Raw genomic sequence first — 12,374 nt, 5'->3', positions numbered from 1 at the left:
TACTGTGCAAGGAGATGGCTTAACAGCAGCCTTAATGTAACTGACCACTTCCACCTGGAGTTGAAAAGACATCCAGTTCAATTAGCTGCTGAAAAGACAAATCTGAGGAAAAATCAGGATTTTCAGAGATTAGAGATTACGGAGTTCCGAGATTATGGTTCAGTAGAAACCTGACTTTTAAAAGACAGAGTGAAGAGACACTGAATCATCAAGAGGAGAAAAGGGTAGTGTGAGCTGTCTCTCTTCATTTTATAAATTACCAGAGCCACAGGATTCAACTCCTAGTTCCCCTTAATCTCTGCATATAGAACTGTTCTTTAAACTACCAGTAGGTGGCACTGTGGTTTTGGTTTAAAAAAAAGCGTATTGCCAATGATAGTAAATTTAGTACCCTGTTTTAAAAAAAAAGAACAAGACAAACTTGTGTTAAGGAAAGACTAAAACCAAATTAAAATAACAGATCAATATCTGAAGGCTTATGTACTGTCCTTACTCAGAATTCTACACACTACGCTAGTTTTAATTTATGACAAATAAATTGCATAATTTAGCCAGAAATGGAACAGATCATCAAATCGACAAACATAAAAATCTGAAGGATGTCAAATATGGTTGTAAGTTAAGAGATATTTATTTGCAGTAAAGCAGCTAGCAAATTTCCGTGTGTATTCTGATTTTTGTGAACTTTAGGTTCTATTGCCTTCATGGGCTCTTTCCTCCAGAAAACATATAAATTATAAAATATTTTATGATTGCTTTGATATAAAGACACATATACTCCAGGCTAGATTAATCATTAAATATTTTCTTTTTTTTTTTTTTTTTTAACTGAACTTAAAACAGAGTTAAAATATTTTTGTGGGCCCCTAACCGTGCCATGGGCCCTATACCCTGTGTCTACTATGTCCAATGAATAAGTCCACCCTGGCTCCTTTAAGTTATCCTAAGAAATGAAACCTAGAGAATAAAACTAGAAGGAGATAATGAGGGTGAGCATGAACATAGCCTAAGTTGTCCACAGCAAAAGTGAAATTTCTTTGAAGCTTTGTGCATTAGCTTAAAGTTATATTCAAATATTGCAAGAAGTATGTTTAAAGTTACTTCCCATCAGGGAAAACTAAGGAAAACAAAACTTCTTACCTGAGTCACTGGTCAGTGGATAAGATGCAATTGCAATGAGTTGATTCTTCTCTGAGAGTTGTTACTCAGGAATTCCCTGCTGAGGGAAGCAGAATTAAGTGTACACACAAGACATTGATCAAGGGCAGTTGCCACAGGAAAGTAGAACCAATTTATGAGAAAGAATATTTTCATTCTGAGAGTTCTAGGTTTCTATTTTGTCAAGGGGGGAAGAATGAAAGCAGAAAGGAGCTGCTGTTATTTTTCTCAGGATCTAATTCTGAAAAAGAAAGTATATGAATTTGAGAGTCTACAGTTTTAAGTAAGGGTCTACACAGTATAATAATAGCAACTTTAAATAGAATCCAGGGAATTTCCTGGTGGTCCAGTGGTTAGGACTCGGTGCTCTTACTGCCAAGGGCCCAGGTTCAATCCCTGGTCAGAGAACTAAGATCCTACAAGCCGCACGCAGTGCAGAATGAATAAATAAATAAAATCCAAAATCCAAGAGTCAGAAACCCCGAGAATAGGAGGGGCTGATAACAGATTCTTGGGGAAGCAAAGAGAGCCATTCTAGGGCATTCTGAGAGACAATAAAATAAGGTGAAGCAGTGTTGGGTGTCTGGAGCCAGGGATCCCAATCAGGGATCAAGGGTCAGGAGTGTGGAGCAACTCTCCTAGGGCAGTGATAACTTTGAACACCATCCTTGAGGTGGAGATTACTTCAACTGAACCTAACTCATGATATTTTGCTAGACTTTGGGTACAAGTATTTGATGGATAATGTTTTAGTTTTTCATTTGTGCTTAATATTTTACATATTAAAATAATAATTCATCAAAAACTTTCCATATTGTCAAACAAAAAAGTCCTTCATTCAGTTTGGAATGACATGATTTGCTTCATTTGAACTCTAATTTTCTTTCAATGTTCACATTTCACAAAGATTATGGGGGAAACACTTATATAATTAATCCTCACCATGACCATTTTCAAATATTTAGAGCTACCAAAAAAGAAAAATCTTAAGACTGGAAATAGTGGATTTCTGGATTTCCTGTTGTAATAAGAAGTTAAAGTCAAATTGGGATGTACTCAAATTCCAAAACAAATACTCAATTATTCATACTTAACTTAAAGACTGTTGGCACTGAAGCACTTGTGTAGGCAAAGACTTCCCAGAACCTGCGGCATTAATGATTCAGAGAAAAAAAAAAAAAAAAAAACTTAAAGAATGATGGTCTTCTAGTCAGGAGTAATTCTCAGGGGATTTGAGTCAATGCAAGGTCTCAAAGAGAAGATGGTGAAAGAGTAGCCCGCTGTACTCTCTATTTTTCTCAAAGAGCGTGTACCGTTCCCCCCCTCCCAAGCTTTACCCCATGAGAGGTGGAGAAGGAGGGAAATAATAGTCAGTCTACCAGTTCCTGCTCTTTCAGATGCCTGAGGAACAAGGCGACCTAATGACTTTAGCAGCAGTCCTCCAGTTCCAAAACACAAGTCTGATCGTTGGATCTGGGGAGATTGGAGTGGCTGCAGGGTTCTTAGGGAGTACTTTGCACATGAAGAACAAGCAATATAGATTGTTTATGCCAAACATTCCTGACCTGTAGCAGTTTCACTCTCACCTGCATAAGTCTAATGTAGGTCACATAGCATTAAACATTCATCTACAATTCTAGCCATTAAGCTTGCACTACATCCATCACAGAGAGTGAATTCTCTGATGACCAGCCATTAAGCGAGGTAGTACAGGGTTTAGGATCAAACCACCTGGGTTCAGATCTTGTCTCTGTTACTTATTAGTTGTACAGCCTTAGGTAAGTGGCTTAGCTTCCTTAAGCCTCCAGTTTATATCTATAAAATGGAGATGACGATAATAATACCTACATCAGAAATATCTAATGAGGATTAAATGAAATAATCCATATCAAAGTTCTTAGCTCATAGCACCTGGCAAGAATAAGAGTTCAAAGTTGGATATTAGCCACACTGCTTGTTATTCCAGGAAACGGCACTTCAGGACACGTCTGTTATGATGGCTGAGGCCATCTGTATATTACACAGAAAGAGCAGGGACAAAGGAGAGTTCCTCCATGCCCCTGCCAAAAGCAACTTGAAAGTTCAACGTTCAGTGGCAGTGAACAAGATGTAAAGGTCAACAGCCATTTCCTCTGGAACCTGGCTAGTAATCTGACGTCTGGAAATTGGCTCAATTTGTGGGTAGAAATAAACAAATTTTCTTCCCTGTGACCTTACAAACCAAACTTCATTCTAACCCTCGTTTCTTCCTAATCCCACTTCCTCAAAATTTATAAAATAATTTCCTCACATAAGCCCATGTGGTACTTTTTGGGTATATCCTAAATTGCAAGGTGATGAATCATTGTGTGAATGCTAAATATTTCTATTCCATTATAGGATTTAATAACAATGATAAAGAAATGCTCTATATTAAAAAGAAAATTAACCTCTTGATTTCAAATTCTGGCCTTTTCTTCCTTTCACAGACCACTTCTTATTCCACAGCATGTTACTATACTATTATTTATAAAGCATTCTTAGTCAATATTTATTTGATTCAAAATCATTATAAAGGTTAGAGTTGTTGCGCCCTAATTTCAGTTCTACATGTTTTCCACCATACACAATTTGTTTCAAACAAAATAGAAAGATCCCTACCCCCACAATCACTTTGCTCTTTCTTTTTTACAATAGGTCATTTCATAAGTGTTCTTTAAGGCCTCTCAGAGATGCAGAATCAAGGAGCATAAGAAATGAAGTCTGTTTCACAAGTAGTATCCAGCTCTATTCATTGAGGCTACTTGAAGAATTTTTTTAAAATCCCTTGCCTCGAGCCTGTGCTTCTATCCTTTAATTTATGCTGCACACCACCTAAATTGAAGTTGCCCAAATGTCCATTTTCTAAATTATTCATTCTCTCTCACTATTAGTAGCCTGGTCACAGGAATACTGTGAAAGTTTTAGCATAATCAAGCAAACACTTTGCTCTATTCTTATTTCAAAAAAAAATATTCATTGAATACTTTCTGTTTCAAGCGTTCTGCTAGGTGTTGCTTATATAGTGATGAATAAAACAATTATAGTCTCACCTTCATGAGGCTTATCATTTAGTTGTGAAATCAGATATGAGACAAATAAACACAAAAATAAATATATAATTACAAATTATAGTGAGCCAGAAAGAAAGAAAGACAAGACAGAGGGAACATATGTGATTATAACAAGGGGGCACCCAATTTATGCTGAGGGAGTCAGAGAAGATCTCTCTAAAAACAGAATATGTTATTTGAAAGCTAAAGGATTCACAGCGTTTAGGTAGGAGAAGATTTGGCAGGGGGGGTGGGGGGGCGGTCTTCTAAGCAGAACACATGCAAAGGGCCTAGGACAACAAAGAACTTGCCACATTAAGAAACTGAGGAAGTCTAACATGGTGGAGCTTAGTGAGCAATGGGAAAAATCCTATAATATGGACTTGACCCCATATACCTCTTCTGAAATCAATTTTTTTCTTTAATCCGGAATGTCTATTCAAAAAACCATTATTGCTAGATAATTTACAGTGTGGTTTCAAATTTCAAATTCTCATCAAAATTATATTACAAATAAACATGTACTCAAACCTGCCAACTTCCACACTCCCATTCACCACTCCCCTAAGGTCTGTCCCTACTAAATGATGCTTACATTTTTAAAATTATTTATCAAATGATCTAAAATTAGTGGAGTAGAAACATGAAACAATTTTTGTTTTACTCCTTTTCACCATGCACTATAAAATCTCTCTTTCCTATATTTTAACATATTAAGCAGATTTCATAGGTTGGTGGTCACATCCAGCTGTTAATGTCTAACCTTACCTAATCCAAAATTTAAAGCGTCAATCTCAGTCCAATTCTGTGTTGGTTCCTTTCCCTCCTGGCACCTGCCATATTCGGCCTGAGTGATTAGGGAAGGAGAAGGATAATTCTGATCACTCATTCATCCTATCCCACGCCTGGGTTCTTTCTTCCTCCAGTGTATTGGTGAGAGCTAGGGCTTCAAAGGTTGCCACGGGCTAGATCCTGAAGAATCTTCTATGTCAAACTAAAGAACTTGGCCTTTATTTTTAAGGAGATACAGAAAACATTAAAGGAGAATTACACAAATAGATTTTCACTTTAGAATGACCCCTTCACCACACTGTAAAGAGTAGATTAGAGGAGACAAACAAGGATTTGGATTACAAAGAGAACACGGGCCTCTTGAAATCTCTCCCAAAGCTCCCTTCATACGTTTCTTCTCACAAACTTGTCTCAAAATGCCATGTGACCTCCATTGGCTTTGAAATACTCCTGAAAAATCCTTCCTCTAAACTTGGGCAAGTCTGACCAACCATTTTTAGGACTTATTAAATCCCACTATGAGGAAAAGGGCATTCTGCTTTATTAATCTTTGTTGAAGGGTAGCAAGATATTCAAATACAACTCTTTTGTCTTGGAGTTTCACCAGTGGCCCTGAAGTCTAAGCACAATGTCCAAATTAAGGAGCAAGACCTCCGAAGCAATACATCCTAAGGACTGTGAAACTGAGTCTACCAACATTGCTTAATCTCCCACCTCCATTTCTGTAAATATTGAAACTGAAAAAGCCTATAAAGGGAGGGCCTTTGGAAATTGTTCTGGGTGCTACGGAGGGGAGGAGATGGGGAAGGAGAGGAAAAAGTACTTTCCTTCACCTTAGCCCAGGTGACAGGAGCTTCTCTGAACCTCTCAAAAAACTTGGCCTACAGCCTCTGAAGATTGGGAGACCAGAGACTGGACTCTGCCTCTGCTGCAGGAAGTCCAAAGATGCAAGGCTGTAAATATTATTAGTCTGTAAATAGCAGAGAGAGCTGCGTTAGCAATATTTATGGTTCCAATGACAGTAGGCAAAGGAGCTTGTCTCCTGGGACCCAGATGTGGATCCAGGGTCAGAAAGGCAGCCTGGCGTGTGAGAGGTGAGCCTGGAGAAGCCAAAGGCCCCCAGTAGGGAGACATATTGCTGGAAGCTTATGGCTAAAGGGGGACTCAAAAAGAGCCAGATATGGGAACATTACTTGTTTAAAGGGAACTGCAGTCACAGGTCCTTTAGCAGGAGGGTCCCAGGAAAAAAAGCACCCCAAGAGAAGAAGAGCCAACAACTGTCTAGCTGTCATCTTTGATACACGTCTTATCTATGCCCCCTGCCCCTAACCCTGGGTATCCTGTGACTCTCTTTTAACCAGCTGGATGTGGCAGAAATGACATTGCAGGACTTTTGAGGCTAGGTTAGAGAAGGCAATGCCGCTCCCACTTTATTGCCAGATACAACTATATCAGTCAAGTAAAACTTTTCTTACCTCTTATCTTTCTTCTCCAGAGAAATGGGAAATCATACCTAGGAGTGGAAGAGGAAGTAGAATTATGAAATTATAAAGAGGTAGAGCATGCTTCCCCCGTTCCTGGTCAGGCCTAAGCTGGGGGACAGGAGAACCCTAAATTAGATAAGAATCCTAAATTTTGATACTATACTTGACAACAATTTTTATTTGCTAAAATGAGACTTTCTTGTGATTGAAGGAACCAGAAAGCCCTTCTACCTACCAAATATTTCATCCAGGGCAGGAAAGAGTAAGTCCAAAAGCAGATTTGAAAGGAAAGAATAAAAATAATTCACACACTACTGAGTCCAGTTTATTTGATAAAATGTGTACACGATTTATGATATGTTTTGAAGCAGATGTAAAACAAGAGCTATGGAGTCAACAGAGAGCTGGAATTACATAGAAAGCAAAGGCCATAGGGTGACTATATCAAGGCCAGCTAAAATCCCTGGCCTGCTCAGGGTAAGGACTTTTTATGAAATAAATAAATTAGCTAGTGTAATTGTTTGGACAAGTCATAAAAACAGAAGAAAGCAAAACTGGGTTATACTTGCTCTTCTTTATTTTATACATTTCTGTTAAAACTTTTTGGTGTTTTTTTTTTTTTTTTTTTTTTTTTTTGGAGGGGGGTAGGTAATTCCTGGAAGCCCTGTGGATGTTGAGTAATATGGGATTAATTTTAAGAGCATAAATTATTCTATGTTGTGGGAAGACACACATGACCAGTAGATGAAGTGGCATTTCTGCAAGCAATCTGTTTTCTATTTCTTTCCAATAGCAAGACAAAAAACTTGTTTTTCCCTTATGCGGTCTTTCACAATATGTCCTATAATTTAAATTTCCTCTAAAGAGATATGTGTTCCTTTTTTCTTTTAATGATCAGAAATTTTCATGTCAAGAAAGATATGGTGCCTATATCCCCTCCTCAAAATCTGGGTGGGCATGTGACCCATTTTTAACCAATAGAATGTGGCAGAAGTGACATTGCATGACTCCCAAGACTAGGTCAGAAAAGGCAATACAGCCCCCACTTTGTTTGCTGAGATAATGACTTTGGGACCGCTGATGCTACAGAAAGGGGATTACCCTGAGACTGCCATGCTTTGAGGAAGCCAAGGCAACAAGGAGAGTCCAAGTGGAGGTGGTCCACTTGACACCCCTGTTGATGTCACAATTGACAAATAATGTCAACCACCAGGGAACTGAGAGAAGACACCCAAGTGACTCCAGCCCCCACCCCTTGAGTCATCTCTAGCCACCAAGTCTTCTCAACTGAGGCCCCAAAGTATGAGCCTCTGCTTTCAAGCCATTGAACTATGCCTCATCCACATTTCTGAACCTCAGGATCTGTGAGCATAATAAAGTTTATTTTAAGCTGCTAATTTGGGAGTAATATGTTACACAGCAGTAGTAAGTACAACAATAGAAATTTTGCAAAATATTGACTGACCTGGTCAATTTCTAGAATTCACAAGCTCCACCAGTTGCTTTATCCTATAGTTCTAACTTTCCCTTATACATCTGTCATGCATTGAGTTCTGTCCCCCAAAATTTCATATGAAGTCCCAGTCCCAGTACATCACCTTACAGAGGATGGTCCTTTACAAATTCTCAGACAGCTGTCTGTCTCCCCTGAGTATACTCTTCAACAAAAGAAGCTTCCCCAGGCTCATGCAGACATTCCTTATATGATATGATCCCTTGTCCCTTCACCACCATGATTATTCTCCTCTGAATTTACATCCATTTATGCCAAAACAAGAAATAAATTTCCTATAATTAAGAACTGTACAGTTGGGCTTCCGTGGTGGTGCAGTGGTTGAGAGTCCGCCTGCCGATGCAGGGGACACAGGTTCGTGCCCGGTCCAGGAGTGAGCCATGGCCGCTGGGCCTGCGCGTTCGGAGCCTGTGCTCCGCAACGGGAGAGGCCACAACAGTGAGAGGCCCGCGTACCGCAAAAAAAAAAAAAAAAAACAACTGTACAGTAAAACCACAGACTACCTCACAAAGCAGTGAATTTACTGTCACTGAAAGAAGAGCTTTGAAGACCCACAGATGCTGTAGAGCAATTACTAAATCAGAGAACATATTAGACTCACTGTCCTCAAGGATACCTTTTGATATTATGATTTAATAATGTATTAGACGCCTGAGATTCTGTTTATATTCTCTCGTGAACTGAGTAATAAATGAAGTACAAAAGGGGCACACAATTAAAAATTCTGATGATAGTATATTTTAGTAAGGCTTCACAAAAGAGGAAAACTGCAGAAATAGAAATGAGGACATTCTGAACGATTAGCAGCAAGCTAGTTATTTATCATAGTATCTCATTTACCTTCCCTTTGGATAAGCTAGGTCTTTAATCCTACCACCAATGCTCATGAGAACATTTTTACAAAAGCAGGTTTATGGAATTAGATCTAATTGCTTGATTCTTTTTATTTATGTTGAAATCAGAAAGCTCAGAGGAAGATTTCTTTCACACGGTTAGCCCCGTGGCATTTTCATACAAACCTATCTATAGATCAATCTCTAAAATATGGTTCCTTTTAGTAAAACATATTTGAATAAAGCTTTTACCTTTGAACAAAAAATGAAAAGGCTGAAAGGAAGTTATTGTGTGCCTGACCCAATGCACAACTAGGTTGTGAATGGTTCTAAGCCACCCAGCTTCCTGCATTCCTTAACAATGCTGCTGAGCAAGAGAACTTGTCTACAGATAGAGAATTCCTAAGATTCTGTGTGCCTACGTTCAAACTCCTATTCTGCTCATAAAGCTAAATGAGCTTCAGCTGTGACACTTGCTATAAAATAGCAAATACAGAATATCATACCCTCAGGATACCAATATTTCTGTCATGATCCCATCTTTGCTCTGGAGATAGGGGCTTTTCCAATTCACAAGCTCTTCACTCCTTGAAAATACTCCAGAAAAGAGCAGGGTAGGGGTCAGGGGAAAGAGTTGCCTAAGGAGAGTGAAGGGGCCTTGTACCTTTGTATGATTTCTCAAAAAAGTGGCTTCATTCATTAGCTCAAAATAAATTTAAATTTAACGTCAAAGATTTAAACAAAACAGAAACCACAAAATATCCAGGAAAAAAAAATGAGGGATTCTTTTTTAATCTTGAAATATGACCCTTATAAACATGACCCCAAACACAAAATCCATAAAAGTAAACTGTTTAACATCATAAATTTCTAAACTCTCTGAATGACAATAAATAATCAAACAAAACCAAACCACTGGCAACAGTTTCTATATGAATAGAAACTAATATAAACAAACAAAAAATGCTTAATTTCATTCATAATTTTTAAAATGGAACTCAAAGTGAGGAAATTGCATATTTTACCTATCAGGTTAGTATTCATTTTAAAAGTAAAAGCCAGTGTTGTCATGAGTGGAAACAAATAGGCCTTTTCATACACTGTTAATGAAGCAGTAAATTGTTGCAAAAATTTCGAAGGGCAATTTGGCAACATCTATCTCTGATGCTTTTCATCAGTTTTGGAAAATATTGGCCGTTATCTATTTGAATATTGCTCCTGTCCCATTATCAATCTTCTTTTAATACTCCTATTATGTATATGCTACCTAAAATAATCTTGAAGAACAGAGCTGAACAACTTACACAACCACAGATCAAAAACTATTATAAAACTATAGTAATTAAGACTGTGATAATAATGCAAGTATAGACAAACCAACTATGGTAGGCAGAATTCTAAAGATACCAACTTCCACTTCAAGATCACTATTCACTGTTATTTAATCAAACCTAATCAAAATACTGCTGTGAAGGAACTTTGCAATATTATTATGGTTACTAACCACCTGACTTGAAAATGGAGAGATTATCCTGGATTCTCCAGGTGGGCCCAATATAATCACATGAACCCACAAAAGCAAAAGAGGAAGGCAGAAGAGCCAGTCAGAGTTGCAGCAGAAGGGGTAGTAGGAGAGATTCTAAGTGTGAGAGAACTTGACTTGCTGTTTCTGGAGGGCCACACAGAAAGCATGAAAAGGAATGCACAGCCTTGAGAAGCAAAAACTAAACCCCAGCTGACGGCCAACAAGGAATTGGGGAACTCAGTCCTACAACCACAAGGAATTTAATTCCACCAACAACCTGAATGACCTAAGAAGCAGATTCACCTCCAGAGCTTCCAGATAAGAGGCCAGCCCTGCCAACACCTTGATTTCAGCCTTGTTAGACTTTAAACAGAGGACCCAGAAGAGCCACACTGTACCTAGGCTTCTGACTCACAGAGCTGTGAAACTTAAAATAGGTGCTGTTTTGAGCCACTAAATTCATGGTAACTTTCAATGACAATGTAATATATTCTCAACATGGAATACTACACAAAAAATGAGAATGAATGATCTACTACTATATCTAATGATACAGATGAATCTCAAGAGCAATGAGTGAAAGAAGCCAAATACAAAAACAGCGTATAATGTATGATTCTCTTAAGAAAAATATAAAAGCTGATAAAACTAATGTATGATGTTTAGAAGGACAATAGTCACCTGTGGGAGGATGGTGAGGGTTTGGTTAGTGACTTTGGAACACAAGGAGAGCTTCTGCAATACCAGTAATATTCTGTGTCTTGATCTGGGTTTCATGACACGGAAGTGTTCAGTTTGTGAAAATTCATCGAGTTTTACAATTACAATATGATCACTTTTCTGTATGTTTATCATACATCCATAAAATATTTAAACAATAGTGGAAGCTAGTGTTTGCAGTCCAATTGGACATTCTCAGTAACTTTACATCATAAAAATATTTTTATATATGCAAAAAAGTGGTAGAGACATGAGTAATTTATATTTTTTAAATTAAAATTGTTTAAAATTAAAATATACAAAAATAGGCACTGTACTTTTTCTTAACAGTCTTTTTACATAATGCATCACGTTTGTTTTTGTACTCTTATCTCATTTCTTTTATAAACTGTAGTGTACTAACTAAAACATTAGTCACACCTTTAGAGCACTCAAGCTAGGTTCATCATCATGGTTTTATAAGGATATGAGAAAACTGGAGATGATTTAAGTAACGAATCATAATTTATTCTTGAAAACCTGCCAAATGTTTTAGATCTTGGTTCCTATCTTCCCTTTCAGGTTGTAGTCCCTAATATCTACAAATAATCTACAATTGCTTTTTATTTGCTTTAGTTCTAGCTTTTTATATTCCTTTCCCACACTCCATCTGATTGACTATACTTGTTACATCTTCAATCTCCCTGATACAATTCGCACCACTGGGCTGGACTGTTTTCTGCATCAATGCCTCTGGATGCCTTCTATCTGATTGCAGGCCAGACTTTCCCACAACATACCCTGAAGGATCAATATCCACTCAATATTTTCCTCATCCCCATATGCAAGTCCTCACCCTTCTCTATCTCCTAGGTTCTGCCCTTTCATGAGATAAGATTCATCTGAAAGAAGACTTTTGATAAATGAGAGCACTATAAAATGAGAGCCCAGATCAAGACACAGAATATTACCAGCATGTCTCATAGGACAGTTCACTAAAAGTTTGGATGAGAATCTATTAAAATCATTTACTCATTTAATCAGTATTTATAGTATATCTACAGTTCCAGTCAGGCTTCCAGGTGCTGGTACTACCTTAGAAAATCATGAGGCCCAATTTTTGGTCCTAGCTCTGCCACTTTCTAGCTATCTGATCTTAAATGCATTATTTAATGTTTCTGAGCCTTAATTTCTTTACATCTAAAAATGTGTTAAAACATTTCTAAGATTTCATAACTATCTAAGGAAAATCAGATAAGCCTTACTTAGAAAATACGGGTTGGTGTGGGGGTGGGGAGA

The 12,374-nt window shown here is 37.8% G+C and overlaps 1 protein-coding gene and 1 non-coding gene across 2 annotated transcripts in view; one reads left to right on the top strand and one right to left on the bottom strand.

Annotated features, from left to right (window-relative positions):
* Positions 1-12,374, bottom strand: part of LOC109548747 (uncharacterized) — a 680,792-nt gene that overhangs the window by 525,776 nt on the left and 142,642 nt on the right. The window contains exons 8-10 of the mRNA XM_073804971.1: positions 6,497-6,534; positions 4,998-5,237; positions 1,141-2,304 (exon numbers count right to left, since the gene is read on the bottom strand). The gene's annotated coding sequence lies outside the window, so the exon portion shown is untranslated. The remainder of the gene's footprint in view (positions 1-1,140; positions 2,305-4,997; positions 5,238-6,496; positions 6,535-12,374) is intronic.
* Positions 1,495-1,566, top strand: TRNAK-CUU (transfer RNA lysine (anticodon CUU)). Its single transcript has one exon. It is a non-coding gene; the product is annotated as a tRNA-Lys (tRNA).

This window comes from Tursiops truncatus, chromosome 5, assembly GCF_011762595.2.
Source record: "Tursiops truncatus isolate mTurTru1 chromosome 5, mTurTru1.mat.Y, whole genome shotgun sequence".
In the NCBI taxonomy this organism is placed as follows: Eukaryota; Metazoa; Chordata; class Mammalia; order Artiodactyla; family Delphinidae; genus Tursiops; species Tursiops truncatus.
This window is presented reverse-complemented; position numbering and strand designations above follow the sequence as displayed.